General features: G+C 45.4%; 1 protein-coding gene across 4 annotated transcripts in view; it reads right to left on the bottom strand.

Moving 5' to 3' along the window:
- Window positions 1-934: 934 nt before the first annotated feature.
- The window catches only part of ZNF70 (zinc finger protein 70), a 64,162-nt gene continuing 48,394 nt past the window's right edge, over window positions 935-16,702 (bottom strand). Inside the window, exons 1-4 of one of the 4 annotated variants that reach the window (XR_012125881.1) lie at window positions 8,818-9,034; window positions 8,522-8,663; window positions 6,133-6,310; window positions 935-5,621 (exon numbers count right to left, since the gene is read on the bottom strand). The gene's annotated coding sequence lies outside the window, so the exon portion shown is untranslated. The other 3 variants (XR_012125876.1, XR_012125877.1, XR_012125878.1) reach the window with 3 other exon arrangements.

The following is a 16,702-nucleotide window of genomic DNA, read 5'->3' as shown; positions in this document are numbered from 1 at the left end:
CACACACACACACACACACACACACACACACACACACACACACCCCTACCTTCACGGGCATGGGGTATGAAGCTGATGGGTATGGCCAGCAACCACGAGTGGTAGAGAAGGATAAGGTTGAAGTAGGCAGGCCAGGGCAGGGGAAGGAACATTTGGGGAAGGTCCTGAATCGGTCCTGGAGGGAAGACATGTCAGAGAGGGTGAGGTTCCCAGGAGTCCACAGGGCTCCTGACTCTGATACAGACCCAGGGCATGGGGTACTCAGAGCTGGGGTCTGTGCACAGAAACGCTTGACGCAACTCCCAACTTGATACGGAAACGGAGAATCCACAGGACTTGGACATGTCACCAGTGGTTCTGAAGACCACAGAGCCACACAGCCTGACTGCATTCAGAGGGGGAGACCCTCGGGGGAGGGGTCTGTGGACGACCCATACGCCTTGTGGGTGGAGCCCATCGAGCAGTGGTGAGAATGCAAGTGCCCTGTGCTTACGGAAGGCCAGTGAGCCTGAGACATGGGCACGATGACCTAGGGGAGGTAGCATCACATAAAGGCAGGGGCGGAGTTAGCATACGAAGGCCCTTTAGGACATGGGGAGCGCTGCATCTCAGCCTAGCCTGCAGTTCTGCAATGTCTGGACCACACCTAACTCCACTCGCTCATTACTGAGGTGCAAAACGGGGATATTTTAATCTAGCAATCCTTCACATGTGAGGGAGAGACGTGTATGAAGACACCTGCCCTCACCAATTCTTTAGTCACAGGGAGGACTATTCTTACAGTAAGGGCAGGATAAATGTTTAGTCTCTCTCCCTTTTAATGACTAACACTAAAAACAACAAGTCAGTGTGCCAGCACCATCCAAGTGCAGATTGTTAGTATCGTAAGTTCACAGATATAAGCATATTCGAGGCGTTTAAATCCATTGCAATTACCATGAGACTCAAGCTCCCAGCCTTCCCTCCCAGTTCTCAGGAAACACGGGCGCCACAGGACAGCAATCACACAAACCCAGACTTTGGAACGCCAGAAAAGAAGACTAGCTGGGACTCTATGAAAAGTGAGTATCAAGAAAGAAACAGGTGTAGGGAGTCTTGTGTGAAAAGAACCAAAGGGATCGAATAAGTAACCAGAATGCATGAACTGAGATTCAATCTTGCTTGCAGACCAACCGAAGCAAAAAGCAATAGCTATAAATAAAAGTCAATTTTGTGGACACTGTGGAAATTTAATGATTGGTATTAGCTCTTACAGAATTATATGAACTTTCTTAGGTATGGTCATGATATTGTGGCTTTTAGGAGAATGTGTTGAAACATCTATGGCTGAATTTTTCAAAACTTTTAATTTTGAAATAATTACAAATTTCAAAGTTTTAAAGTAATGTATGCAACTTTGCCCAGCTTTCCCCAATGCTGGCGTCCTGCATTACTACAGTCCAGTGTCCACACCAGGATACTGCCATGGGGCAGGACGAAGCTTGTCCTGGTGCCTCTGATGACACCTGCACTCATCTGTGCATGTATGTGGGCAGCAACCTGACCACACCCCACCAATACACTGTGGCTCTTACCACAAGGCCCCTCCTGCTGCCCCTCTGGGGTCTCGCCCCTCCCCTCAATCCTCCCATCCCAGCTCCTACACCCACTCATCTGGCCTCCAACTGTATAATTTTGTCATTTCAAGAATGTCACAGAAATAGAATCATAGAGCATGTTTCCGTTAGAGAATGGCTCTCCGCACTCAACACAGTTCTCTTGAAGTTCACCCAATTGGGTGCGTGTCTCAGTGGCTTATTCCCTTTTACTGCTCTGTGATACCCCGTGGTGTGGGTCACCACCATCTGTCCAACCTGCCATTGGCAGCCTCCAGTTTGGGGCTATTAGGAGTAAAGCTGCTAAGAACATTTCTGTGTAAGTTTCTTTGTGAACATTCATGTAATGTCTGTGGATGCTCACGAGTGCCACGGCTGGGGAGTATGGCAAGCCCTCTTCTGTTATATTTTATAACAAGCTGCAAGCAGAATGGGTGGACCACTGTACATTCCCGTCAGCAGCGTAAGACTGCTTCAGTTCCTCCCACCCTCACCAGCTCTCCGGTGTTACCACTGCTTCCCACTTCAGCCGCCTGGTGAGTGAGCAGTGGCAGCTCACTGCGGTTCGATCTGCATTTCCCCAGAGGTGAACGCTGCTCAGCCCTTCCCGCATGCTTGTTGCGTGTGTAAGTCCTCTTTAGGCAAATGTCTGTTCTCGTCTTCTGCTCATTTTCACACTGGATATTTTTTCCTTTTTTTATTTGAAATATCATTGATATTCAATCTTATATTGGTTTCAGGTATACAACACAGTGGTTCAATAGTCCCCCTTATTATTAAATACTCACTCCCACTAGTGGAGTTATTATCACCAACAGGGGAAGATGTCACCAAATCACTGCCTTTGGTCTCCGTGCTGTACTACCATCCTCGTGACCAACTTATATTATGGTTGAGAACTTTTATGCCCCTCTTTCCCTCTCACCCTTCTTACTCACCCACCTCAGCCCCTCAACCAGTCACTTCTCAGTGTCTATGAGTCTACTGCTCTTTTGTTCATTTTGTTTTCCTTTTTTTTATATTCCACAAAGAAGTGAATCATATGGTATTTCTTTTTCTTTACCTGCCTTATTTCACTGAGCATAAAACCCTCTAAATCCATCCATGTTGATGGAAATGGCAGGATTTCATTTTTATGGCTGAATGATATTCCATGGTGTGTATGTAACACATCTTCTTGATTCAATGGACACTTTGGTTGCTTCCATATCTTGGGTATTGTAAACAAAGTTCTGTATTTCCCCGATTATTAGCAACGTGCAGCATCTTTTCAAGTGCCTACTGGTCATCTGTATTTCTTCTTTGGAAAAATGTTTGCTCAGGTATTCTGCCCACTTTTTAATCAGACAATTCCTTTATTTTTTGGTGTTGAGGTATGGGTTCTTTATAGATCTTGGATATTAACCCCTTATCGGATAAATCATTTGTGAATATAGTCTCCAGTACTGTCGGATGCCTTTTTGTTCTGCTGATAGTGTCCTTTGTTGTACAGAAGTTTTCCGTTCAATATCGTCCCACTTGTTCAGTTTTTCATTATGTTTCCCCTGCCCAAGGAGTTGTGTCTAGAAAAAATTGCTTGTGCTTAGGTTCAGGAGATTTTTGCCTGTGTTTTGTTGTAAGAGTTTTATGGTTTCATGTCTTACATTCAGGTCTTGATACTTTTTGAGTTTACTTTTGTGTGCAGAGTTAGGCAGTGATCCACATTCATTCTCTTGCTTGTCCCTGTCCAGCTTTCCCAGCACCAGTTACTGGAGAGGCTGTCTTTACCCCAGTGTATATTCATGGCTCCTTTACCGTATATTAGTTGACCGTATATGTGTGGGTTTCTATCTGGGTTCTCTATTCTGGTCCATTGACCTGCGGATCTGTTCTTATGTCAGTACTGTGCTGTTTTGATTATTGTAGTTGTAGACTAGCTTGAAGGCAGGCAGGCTAATACCCCCAGCTCTGTTCTTCTTCCTCAGCATTGCTTTGGCCTCTCAGTCTTTTGTGGTTCCGTACGCATCTTAGGATTGTTATGGTTCATGGAAATGTGCCATTGGAATTTTGATAGGGATTGCATTGAGTCTGTATACTGCTTTGGGCAGGACAGTTGTTTTGACATGATTTTGTCCTATCCATGAGCATGGGATACATTTCTATTTATTTCTGCCTTCTTTAATTTCTCTCATGAGTGTCTTATATTTTTCAGAGTACAGGTCTTTTACCTCCTTGGTTAGGTTTATTCCTGAATATTTTATTCTTTTTGATGCAACTGTAAATGAAATTGTTTTCCTTATTTCTCTTTCTGCCAGTTCACTGTTAATATGTAAGGACACAACAGATTTCTGTGTATTAACTATATATCCCGGTACTTTGCTAAATCCAGTTATTAGTTCGAATCGTTTTTCGGTGGAGTCATTAGTGTTTTCTACGTATAGTATCATGTCATCTGCAGATAGTGACAGGTCAGTCTCTTCCTTAGCAATCTGGATGCCTTTTATGTCCGACGGCGGGGCTGGGGCCTCCAGTACTCTGCTGAGTGAAGGTGGGGAGAGTGGGCACCTTGTTCTGTATTGTTGCTGGTCTTAGAGGAAAAGCTTCCAGTTTTCACCACTGAGTATCATGTTCGCTGTGGGTTTGTTCCATGTGGCCTTTGTTGTGTTGATGTGCGTAACCTCTATACACATTTTGTTGAGTGTTTGTCATGAATGAATGTTGGCTTTTGTCAAATGCTTTTCCAGTATCTATTGAGACGATCGTGTGGTTTTCATCCTTCCTTTTGTTAATGTGGTGTATGACATTGATTGATTGACTGATGCATATTGTTTCATCCTGCATCCCTGCAATAAATCCCACTTTGTCATGATGTGATTTTTTTGAATATATCTTTTGCTATAGTTTTGAATTTGCTTGGTAATATTTTGTTGAGGAGTTTGGCATCTGAGGAGTTATAAATAGTATTTCATTTCAATTTTGTTTTCTACTTCTTATAATAGAAGCACAGCTGATTTTGTGGAGGTTGCTGATTTTATATCCTGCAGCCTTACTAAGGATACTAGTCCTGGAAGTTTTTCGTAGATACCTTGGGAACCATACACACGTACAGAGAGAGAAAAAATTGTGGCAACATGTTTTATGTCTCTAAGTGGAAGGAGTATGAGTGTTCATTGTACTGTTTTCAACCAATTTAAATTTTCCCAAAATTAAAGGGAGGAATTTTTGTACTGCTTGCAACGAAAAACCTTTTCAGTTGTAACTGCGGCCTGCATGAAATTTTATTTTCCATCCCCCACACTGAGCTCCTCTCCCACACCCCTGCTCCTGGGCCTAGTCCCCCTGGGGCTGTGACCTGCTTTCATTCTCCCCCTTCCCATCCTGCCTCCCCCTCTCCCCTCCCCCAGCTCGGAGGCTGGGGTCCTGTGGCCGCATGGATGATGCTTGGACACCCTCGTCCCCTCAGCCCTCTCCCTGCGGCTTGTCCGGTAAACCACAGGCTTCAGCTGAACCAAACTCTGCTGCGTCCCCTCCTGCGCCCGGGGCTTGGGTCTGGTGGGGAAATTCACGTGGCTGAGCAGGCAGGCCAGGGCCTCTAACAGGCAGGCTGCAGGTCCCCAGGGCCAACCTCCTCCTCTCCAGACGGCAGCGCGGAGGAACGATGGCGCTGGTCATGCTTCCGTCACCTTCAGTAGCACAGCTCGGGCCGGAGAACGCTCCCCAGGGGGACACAGGGCCTCTGGCTGATTCGGGGCTGACTCCCAGCCCCACCTTCCCATCCCAACGTGGGTTCCCTCGTGGGGAAGCCCCCACTCTCCCTAGAGGGGAGGGGCAGAGGACCCCAGTCTGCTACGACTCGGGACACAGGAAGGGGAGAGGAGGCTCCCTCTCAGGGCCTTCCATGCCCCCTCTCTGGGACGGGGTCAGCGTTCTCTCCCGGGCTCACATGTACGTGCTGCTCCTCTGCCTGCCACCTTCCCACTGCATGTCCACCCAGGGGCACGGAACTCGAGTGGGTCCCTGTCCTGAGAAAAACAGCTGGCTTTTTACCTGGAGAAAAACAGAGAAACAATTCTTGATTTTCTGTCTCCTAGTTTTTTCTGTTTCTAAAGAAAACAGAAGTTGGTTACTTTTGCAAAAAAATGATTAATGTAAATCATTGCAATCATGTTAGATATAATAGAGTAACATATAAATATGGTTTGCTTCTTAAGAGAATTGTTATAATTCATAATATAAATCCAATAAAAATACCTTGTTTTAATATTCATGTTATTGTATTTTATAATTAAAGTTAAATGTTTAAGTTTATCACCTACTTACATAATTATTTATTGGTGCATGTTCACACACGTATACAGAGTTATATTAAAGTAGATTTTTTGAAAATCTATTAATAATAAAAGGTAAAATTAGAGTATATTATGTATTAATCAGGGTTTCGTAGATAAACCAGTAGGATGTATATATATAATACATATATATATACACATAGAAAAATCACATATCATATATATAATTTATTTGTATTTATTTATGTAAATATACATATATTATATACATTTATTTTAAGATGGCTCGTGTGATCATGAATGCTGACAAGTTCCCAGACAGGCGGCTGACAAGCTGGCCATCTGCGGTTGGAGAGCTGGCAGCGCACTTTGGCCCTAAGGCTGGCAGGGTTGAGATCCACATACAGCCAATGTTTCAGTATGAATCCAAAGACAGGAGAAAAACAGCTTAAAGGCAAACAATGGACAAGATCATTGCTTTTGTAAATCAGGCAGGAGCTCCCTCTTACTCAGCCTTTTTGTCTATTTAGGCCTTAAACCCATCAGGTGAGGACGCCCCCCGTCCGGGAGAGCCATCTGCTTTAGTAGTCTACCTATCGCAGATGCTAATATCACCCGGAAACACCCTCAAAGACACACCCAGAATAACGTTTGACCAAATATCTGGGTACACTTTGGGCCGTGTGGCTGGGTACAAATGCAGTGATGGTCTCAAATGGCAGCAGCTGGCTCCCTTGTTCAATGACACTCCCCACAGTAGGTCTGCAGGGCACACACTCATGCCCACAAAAAGAGTTTTAACAGATGTTTCAATTTCCACTTCTGATGCAGAAAGCTGGAAAGAGCATTATTTTCATCCTTTCCATAATAAGGAAGAGCTCCTTGGGGTGGGGAGAGGTTGATTTGTTCATTATCTTCACGGTGTTGCTGAATTCATAGATGTAGATAACATGTGTCAAAATCCATTAAATTGCACATTTCAAATATGTGGAACTCTTTGGCAATCTGCCTCAATAAAACTAAAAAAGCATACTTAAAGAGCATATCGAATGTACAAGATACCAGAACATTCTTTGCAACAACAAAAGTGTGATAGACCTGTTTTCCAAATTCTTTAAGAGAATACAAGAATTCAAAAGCAATACTCTCGATCACTGTTTTTTGGAAGACCAATGCTGTTCTGTGCTTCACCAAGGCCAGATGCTCCATCCTAAAAGCCAGCAGCCCCCCTTCCTAACCTGCCTAGCTCCCCGTCAAGTACAGGTGGGGCGCTAATCCCTCTGGCCTCTCAGAACCGTCTTCTCTCCTGGGCTTTCTGAGCAGTGTCGTCCTTCCCTCTGAGCCTGAATGGGGAGAAGGGGCTTTCCGTGACCTCTCCCTGCAGGTCCAGAGCATTTTGTGGGATATATCCTTGCACTGTTCTCGGCCATCACTCATTTAAAATGCAGTGCTGGGCTCTTCGTGAGTTTAAGTTTTATTTTGCCCTCAGAACATCTCTAGTCAATAGTACTGACAAGTTTCTCATTCCTTTTGACTAAAGCACAGTCTACAGCATGGTGTGGTTCAAAGTTGAAAGTGACGCAAAGAGAACAAAATTAATTTAAGAAATAGAAACTGGGAAGAGCCTCTTGACCCTCAATTCAGGTCAGTTACAGCCAGTGTTAACTATTATTAAACGGTAGTCACTGTTTGTCAAGCGTTCTGCTCAGTGGAAGGCACACATTCTCTGCAATATCACCAACAGCCTTATGAGATGGAACCTCTTCTTATTGCCAGTTTAAAGATGAGGAAATGTAAACTTGAAGGGATTAAGTCACCTGACCACAGACGCACAGTGGTGGGACCTCTGATGCCACAACCCTGTGCACAGACACTAAACCGCAAGAGTAAAACAGCCACAGTTGTTCTGACTTCTCAACCTGGAATGAAGGAAGCCATACGTGTAACAGTGAGAAAGAAAAAAAAAGAAAAGCAGCCCCCTACATCCGGAGCCTGGCCCAGCTTGAAGCCAGCTCTCCTGGTGGACACAAACCATCTCAGGGAACACCCACCTCAGACAAGGTCCCTCTGAGACCAGGATAGAGTGAGACAAAATAAGGCAACTTCATAACCTTGACTGAGTACAGACGGAAAGCAATGTTACATGCTTCCCCCAAAATACCAAACATCCTTTCTCTTGGCCCAATGACTGACTGCTATTTATTTATCAATTACAACTGTATTTTTGCTGTAATCTCTTTTCCCTATAGATGGTATTTATTGACACACCCAATCATAGGATTGCTCCTTTTGATAGCCCTTATTTCCTTAGACCCTTTCCCACATCACTAACCGAAGCCCACATCCCACAGCAGGTTCTTCCTAACACCTTATGGGGACACCCTCTCAGTTCCCCCATGCGGGTTCTCAGGAGCAATGAGCCCAATCACTGAACTACAGTGTGTTTTTGGTGGTGTTTGGCTGGAGCACATTGACGAGAGGAAGTGCACGGGTTGAGGAAAATTAAGGCCTTTCTGTAGCACCTCTGTGATAAGGATATGTGAACAGAGATGTAAATTGGAGAAAGGACTATGTGGGGATTTCTGGGGCTGAGCACCCATGAAAAAACAAACAAGCAAGTGAAGTACAATGCAAATTTCATGAACAATATTCACTCACCTACTGAAGGGCCACTGGAGGACCAGGTCTGCTCTGGGCACCCATTGGGTCAGAGGACAGCACACAAGCATGTCCGCCGTCCTGGAGTTTTCATTTCTCTGGCAGCAAATAAGTAAGTAAATTTCAATTCGCCAGCAAATAACTAAGTAAGTAAGAAAAAAAATTTCTGATTAGGAATTGAACTGTAGATTAAAAGGGGATAAGTACACAGGAGAAAAGATGCAAACGCTTAGGGAGGGTGGACCAGGACGGGCGTGCGAACGATCTGTTAGTCATTCCCAGACGGGCAGCCATACCTTTGTCTGCTCTTCGGAAGGGACAAAGAGCATGCTTCCCCCGCTCAGGTGTCAGCCAGGACCAGTCACCTTCTCCCGCGCAGACGCGCCTCACCTGCGTCTGACTAACGGCGCTTAGGGGCCTCGGGCCCCGTGTCCCTCGGGTCCGGGTCCCTCCCAAGCCCCTGTACTGCCGGCCGCCGGCAACTCAGGCCCTGTCCTACAGCGCCCACGTCGGCCCCGCCCAAGCCTAGAGCTGATTGGGCTGAGAGAGCCACCTGGTCATCTCAACCAATCGGAGTCCTCGGCTGGCATTTTAGGGCGGGGCCGCCGCCCGGGTGGCTTCTTTTTGGCGCAGCTGTGCGGCGGTGCGCGGCGCCCAGGCCCCAGGGTCCGCATCTGGGTGGGCCGACGACGCGCCAGCGCGCTCCCGCAGGAGGCGCCGCCGTGGGTTCTGCTTCTCCCATTAAGGCAGGGTGCTTTGCTTCATTCATTTTGTTATTTTAAATAGTTGGTAAGGTGAATATATCCTCATTATTCTTACATTATTCTTACAGCACATTCTAAACTGTAGTTAGTTTTCATTCTTCTAAAATTGGAATTTTTAGTTTGATTAATAGCAACAACAACAAAAAACCCTATTTAATGAGTTACATGTACGTGTATATTTATTCCCCTCTTGTCATCCAACAGCAGGGCATGTCTTTCATTTGAAGGGTGAAAGCTTTATTCTTCTGTCTCTACTCGTTTATCATTAAGTTTATGATTAGCAATACCACCCGGCTTGTGATGAAATAGACCGGTGTCTATTGTACACATTACTTTCCTATCATTATTTAGTAATAGGTTATTGCTGGTATATACGGACAATGCCTCTCTCCTTGAAAAAGACCCTACGTCGCTCTTCTGAGCGCTCTTCTTGACGAGACTTCAAACTTGTTCTATGAAGACTTGAAAAGACACTACTACAGTTTCTAATAGCTCAAGTCCTAGAATGACTCTAGGGCCCCTTCCCCCCAAAAAAATGCCTGCCTGAGAAAACTAAAAGCTGCCTAAACAACTGACTGTCCCAGCCGACCCCCCGCATCAGGCCCCGGGCCCCCAGACCCATGTGAAGGGAAGGGCCCAGCTTCCGTAAGTGCCACTCAGCAAACCCAGGTGAGTTTCCCCGAGCCAGCCTGCCCTTCCTGATTTGTGTTAAGTTTTCACTGCCCTCGCTCTACTGATCCCCCACTCAACCTCATGCTCAGGTGTCCCTTTATCATGGCCTGTCACCTCTGTACAAATGCAAGTTGCACTGCGCCCCCACGGGATGTGTTTCCTAGCGCCGTGGCATATTACTGGTAACGGTCTGTCCTTACCACGTTAGCTAGTGTCTAGCTTTGCTTATCTTTGACAATACCAACCACCCCAAGCAACCACATCACTAGTCACATTGATTAACTCATTGTAATTAGTTTCATTGTTTTTTAGGGTGTCTAGGTACACACTTAAATCTCTTCTAATGGTTTTTAATATGTGCTTCTTTATGATATTTCTTTCATGTCATTGGTCAGAATTCTCAACAATGTAACATGTAATGGTGCTGGTTGTCTAGCAAATGAGTAGATTTTTTGCCAAAGAAAAATATGAGTAACAAGAAAGATTTAATCAGGCACTAAAGAAATGAGACAGATCCAGTCAAATTGAGAAGAGGGTTCTTGAACAGTGGGAATAGGCATCTTTATCTGCTTGATTCCCTGGCTTCTATAACTAAATTCTGTAACTAAAGCCCTTAATGATTTTCTCTGATGTGAATTGCCTGCTCATACCCTTTGCCCATTTAAAAAAATCTTTTGGGACATTTTTCTTACATATTTGCATTCTTTTAAATTTATTTTTGTTATGTCTATCAGTTCTATGCATCAAAAGCATCATTCCCTAGCCAGTTGCTTCTATATATCCTGTTTTTCATGCCTTTTGTTGACAAGAAGTTTTCATTTTTTGTATAGACTTAATTTTTTTATGAAGGTATTATTGATATACAATCTTATGAAGGTTTCACATGAGCAACATTATGGTTTCAACATTCACCCACATTATCAAGCCCCCATACACACCCCATTGCAGTCACTGTCCATCAGCATAATAAGATGCGATAGAGTCATTACTTGTCTTCTCTGTGCAAGAATGCTTTCCCCATGAATCCCCCTACATTACGTGTGCTAATCATAATGTGTATAGGCTTAATTTATCAGTCATTTCTTCAGAGTTTGTTTGTTTCTTGATCAAAATATCTTTGTCTACTTGAGCCATGAAGATATTCTTATCTTTTATTTAAACATTTCAAGTTTTGCTTTTCACAAACATATCTCTAATCCTCTTGGTATTTTTTTGTGTACATTTTGAGATAGAACATTTGTTATTAAGTTGTGAACTTCTTTATCACTATTGATGTTTTTGTCTCAAATTGCACTTTGCCAGATGTTAATATTGCTAAGCCAGCTTTCATTTGTTTGGTTAGCATTTGTTAATGTTTGGTCTGTGTTTCTGCACTGTTTATTATGAAGCGATTGGCCTAGGCCAGTGGTCCTCAAAGTGTGGTCCCCAGACCAATGGGATCAGCATCACATGAGAACTTGTTAGGAATGCAAGATCTCTGGTTGCAGGGAGGGGCCCAGCAAGCTGTGTTGTAACAAGCCCTCCAAGTGATTTTGATGTTGCTCAATTTTGAGAACACTGTCCTAAGTGATCCCAGCTTTCCCTGGAGCGGGAAATCAAGGCTCCAAACTTTATGACCATGATGTGGTAGGGAGTGTGGAATGGACAAGGAGAAAAGAATCGCTTTCCACCACAGAAAACTAGGATAGAAAATGGAAGAATAAGTTTAGCAGACTTGACTCACCATGTGTTTCAGTCTGTATATGTCTTTGGGTTTGAAGTGAGTTTCTTGTAGGCAGCATGCCGATGGGTCTTCTTTTTTTATCCACTCAGTGACTTTATGTCTTTTGATTGATGCATTCAGACCATTTACATTTAGGGGGATTATCAGTATGTATATACTTATTGCCATTGCAGGCTTTAGATTCGTGGTTACCGAAGGTTCAAGGTTAATTTCCTTACTATCTAACAGTCTAATTTAACTCACTTAGTATGCTATTACAAACACAATCTAAAGGTTCTTTTTTTCCCCTTCTTTTTCTTCCTCCTCCATTCTTTATATATTAGGCATCATATTCTGTACTCTTTGCCTATCCCTTGACTAACTTTGGGAGTAGTTCATTTAATTTTGCATCTGCTTAGTATTTGATTGTTCTGCTTTCTTTACTGTGGTTTTTTATTTCCCCTGGTGAAAGCTATTTAGCCTTAGGAACACTTCCATCTATAGCAGTCCCTCCAAAATACACTGTGGAGATGGTTTGTGGGAGGTAAATTCTCTCATCTTTTGCTTATCTGGAAATTGCTTAATCCCTCCTTCAAATTTAAATGATAACCTTGCTGAGTAGAATATTCTTGGTTCCAGGCCCTTCTGTTTCATTGGATTAAATATATATTCCCACTCCCTTCTGGCCTTTAAGGTTTCTGTTGAGAAGTCTGATGATAGCCTGATGGGTTTTCCTTTGTAGGTTATATTTTTTCTCTCTCTAGCTGCTTTTAAAAGTCTGTCCTTATCTTTGATCTTTGCCATTTTAATTATTATATGTCTTGGTGTTGTCTTCCTTGGGTCCCTTGTGTTGGGAGATCTGTGCACCTCCATGGCCTGAGAGACTATCTCCTTCTCCAGGTTGGGGAAGTTTTAAGGAATTACCTCCTCAAAGACACTTTCTATCCCTTTTTCTCTCTCTTCTTCTGGTACCCCTATAATGCGAATATTGTTCCGTTTGGATTGGTCACGCAGTTCTCTCAATATTCTTTCATTCCTAGAGATCCTTTTTTCTCTCTGTGTGTCAGCTTCTTCATATTCCTGTTCTCTGATTTCTATTCCATTTACTATCTCCTCTACTACACCTAATCTTCTTTTAAATCCCTCCATTGTATATTTCATTTCAGATATTATATTCCTTAATGATTGAATCTCCATCCTGAATTTTCCCTGAATTCTTGAATATTTTTCTGTACCTCCCTGAGCATGTTCATGAATTTTATTTTGAAATCTCTTACAGGAAGATTGATGAGTTCAGTTTCACTTGGCCCTTTTTCTGTTGTTTTTGGGATTTTGGTTTGAACCAGATTCCTTTGATGTTTCATATTTGTATGTGTTGCCCTCTAGTGCCCAGAAGCTGTACTCTCTGGAGCTGCTCAGCCCCTCAGGCAATGTCGGGGGTTGCAGAGGAGCAGTGCTGGTGCCTGGGGGGAAGAAAGAGCTGTTTCCTGCTTCCCGGCTGCTGTGCCTGTCTCCACTGCCAGAACCAGTGGGCCGAACACACAGGTGTAAGCCTCTGTGCTTTGCATTTGTAGCTGCTGTAGGCGGGGCCTCCCTCTGGTTGGCCTGATGCCAGGGCAGGGGCTGCCAGTTTGTAAGCTGGTACCTGCCTGGAGAAAGACACAACAGGCTGCATATCAAGGTGAGGGGCCTCAGAGTGGTGTAGCCAGCCAGGGGTATGGAGCGCCTGAAGCTCCTGAAAGTTCTCAACCTGCTGGGCAGGGTGCACCGGGACAATTTTGTCCACCCATCCTTTCTCCTGAGAACAATTTCTGTGCAATCCTTGCCCCTTTAGCAGCCATCTCGCTGTTAGGAGGTCTCTCAGCCTGTCCACCTTTCTTTTGTCCCAGAGCAGCCGGATGTGGATCCCTGTTTTCCACAAGCAGCTGAAATCTCAGTCTCTCCCAGTATTCTGCCTGTCTTAGCTTTCCAACCCCACTAATCTCCAGAGCACCATGCAATGTAGGTTTGTGCTCCCAGAGCAGACCTCCAGGGCTGGGTGTTCAGCAGTCCCAGGCCTCCACCCCCTTCCTGCTCCATTTCTCTTCCTCCTGCCAGTGAGCTGGAGTGGGGGAAGGGCTTTGGTCCTGCTGGATCATGGCTTTGGTATGTTACCCTGTTCTATAAGGTCTGTTCTTTTCTCTAGGGGTATGCAGTCTGGCGCAGCCCTCTTTCCTGTTGCTCTTTTAGAATTAGTTGTATTAACTATATTTTCATATTATATGTGGTTTTGGGAGGAGGCCTCTGTCTCACCTCTCATGCCCCCCTCAGACAGGGGAGACAATCAAAGAGAAGATTCTTTCACCTACTGGGGATCCATCAGGGCCCGTATCAGAGGCAGGTGAGTTGATGTCCTGGGGTTCCTTTTCCCTCAAAGCAGGAGACCCGATGACCAAGGACCAGGCAGGACCTGCCCTGAAGATAAGCATAGCCCCATCTAGCCCAGGGCGCTCTGAGAGGCTGTGAAATTCCCAGGACCATTGGCATAGAGGGAAGGGGAAGGCTTAAGAGGGATGTAATTCCGGCTTAGTCTTTCATACGCCCTCTTGAAGCCCTATTGAGCACCTGCTATATGCCTAGCTTGGTACTGGGAATGCAACAGTAAATAGGAGACACACCCTCCACTCTCCAAGTTCTAAGTCTAATACAAGTGTTCTTCACCACGGGGGCCCAGGATTTGTTATCAACATTGTACATGGGTAGGAGAAGGAATTTTTTTCTGGGGAGAAACTCTGTGGCTTTGCTGGGTTCTCCAGGATATCCTCTGACTATAAAATGCTTCCCGTTCTGACCTAGAGATTTCTACATCTTCCCAACTCTGTGACCTTGGCAAGTTGCTGCATCTAAATAAGCCCTTAAATTTCAGTGCGTTCACCTGTGAAATGGGGATCATAATGACCATTCTATGTTGTTATTGAAAGACAACATAGCTATCTGTGTGCATCAAGGTTCTCCCAAGAAACAGAACCAACAGCCTGTGTATGCACATGTAAACAGAGAGAGAGAGAGAGAGGGAGATGTATTTTAAGGCTCATGTGATTGTGGAGGTGTAAGTCCCAGATCTGTAGGTGTAAGTCCCAGATCTGCTGGAGCCCTGGGAAGGAATGGCAGTTCAAGTCCATCTGCTGGCAGAATTCTGCTAACTCAGGGGATCAGTCTTTTTTCTACTTCAACTGATTCGATGCGGCCCACCCCATTAGGGAGGGCAATCTGCTTTACTCAAATCATCAATTTAATGTTAATTCACCAATTCAAATGTTAATTTCACACAAAAATGTTAATTAATCCAAAATTTAATCCAAAATAATGTTTCACCAGATATCTGAACACTGCAGTCCAAAAGTTGACACATACAATTAAATATCACACATAAAAAATTAAACATCACACTGGACTTAAGTAAACAATGCCATCACCCTCTTGTCAAAGGAAACCTCCAGACCACAGGGCTTTGGGGAATGTTTGAACCTTCAAAATAGTAGAGTCCCCCCCAAAAGGGGCTCAGGAGCTATATAGCAAATCCAGTGATCCCAAGAAACCTGTGAGTTTCTAGAGCATTCACACTTGGGACCTAGGGAAGATGGACCCATGTGCCTGCTCTGGAGATGCCCCAGGATGAGGAGTCCACGGTGACTGCAGGCAGGATCTTTGGGGCCTGTGGGACGAGAGTGGGCAGAGGACTGGCCAGCAGGAGGCAGAGGTGAGGGCACCCCGCTGACATGGAGCCAGGCAGAAGCGACTGGATGGGAACATACCCCTCTGCTCCAGGAGAGGATGGAGGCAGGGCCCAGGGGAGCCAGGGACCCTGAGCAGGGGCTCCACCAAGCGGGACAGCTGGACCCAGAAGCTGGCCTGCTGGATGCCCGCCCCCGGCACAGCTCAGTCTGGGGGGCGGGGGTGGGGCAGGCAGGTGTGGGAGGGCCAGAGCTGCAGCTGCATCCACAGGGAAAGCCCATTCCAGCCCCCAAAGGCCCCCAGGTCTCAGCCAGACCCAGATTCTGACTGCGGCCACCACAGAAGGGTGTGGTCTGTGGCGGCATCTGCCCACAGGCTGTGGCAGGCACAAGGGTCAGGGAGAGAGGACAGCTGGGGTCACTGAGTATAGGGACAGCCCCTTCTTCTCCCTGAGACCTGGGGCTGCCCCTAGGGGAACCACAGCTTCTGGGCCCTGGGCACACCCACATGGGGGTACTGGGAGGGAGTAGCTTTAGCCTGGACCCCCAGGGTGGGCTCTGCCCAGCACCCAAAGAACCCAAGGTCAGAGGCAGGAGTGGGTCAAGCAGCACAATGGGGAGAAGCTGGACTGGATCAGGCCCCTTCTCCTGTACCCTGTATGATATCTGTTAGGGTGCATGCACCCTTTAACTGTTCAGTGCCTTACCCATCTCCTCATGGACTGTGAGCTCTCCAGGATTCAGCACCTGGTCCTCAGGGATGCCTAGTCACTATGTGGGACACATGGATCCAAGCACAGTTGTGTCAGTCCACGGAGTCTGACTCATGTGGCTCTCAAGAACCCCATGTAATACTGAGAAGTCAGTCTGCTTGTTACAGCATCCCATGACCATGGCTGGACAGAAGCCAAGGGACTGTCTGGGATGACCTGACTCCACTAGGGCATATGGCATCCATGAAGTCCACTCTGGAGGACCCTGGGGAGAGACTCAGTGATACATGAGCCATTGGGACTGCATTGCCCTGGGACCCAAAGGACCTAAAGCAAGGGGTGGTTTCAAGCAAGAACTCTTGGTCAGCCATCTGCTAAGTGCAAAGGTGGTTTTGGTGAGCCTTGTATGCACAGCTGGACCAGCATGTCCTAGGACAGAGTTTTCCAAAACTTTTTCCATCAGAACTCCCAATAAGAAATATATTTCCTGTCATTATCCAAAGTGTATCTACATATATAGATAACTGAAGCAAAGTCCTAAAAACCCCACCACTGCTCCCCTAGGATGGGACATCCTCCATTCTCCAGTCTGCTCTACGATACTTCAATTTTGCAAA

This window comes from Manis javanica, chromosome 15, assembly GCF_040802235.1.
Source record: "Manis javanica isolate MJ-LG chromosome 15, MJ_LKY, whole genome shotgun sequence".
NCBI lineage: Eukaryota > Metazoa > Chordata > Mammalia > Pholidota > Manidae > Manis > Manis javanica.
The sequence above is the reverse complement of the archived record's forward strand: the minus strand, read 5'-3'. Positions and strand labels throughout refer to the sequence as shown.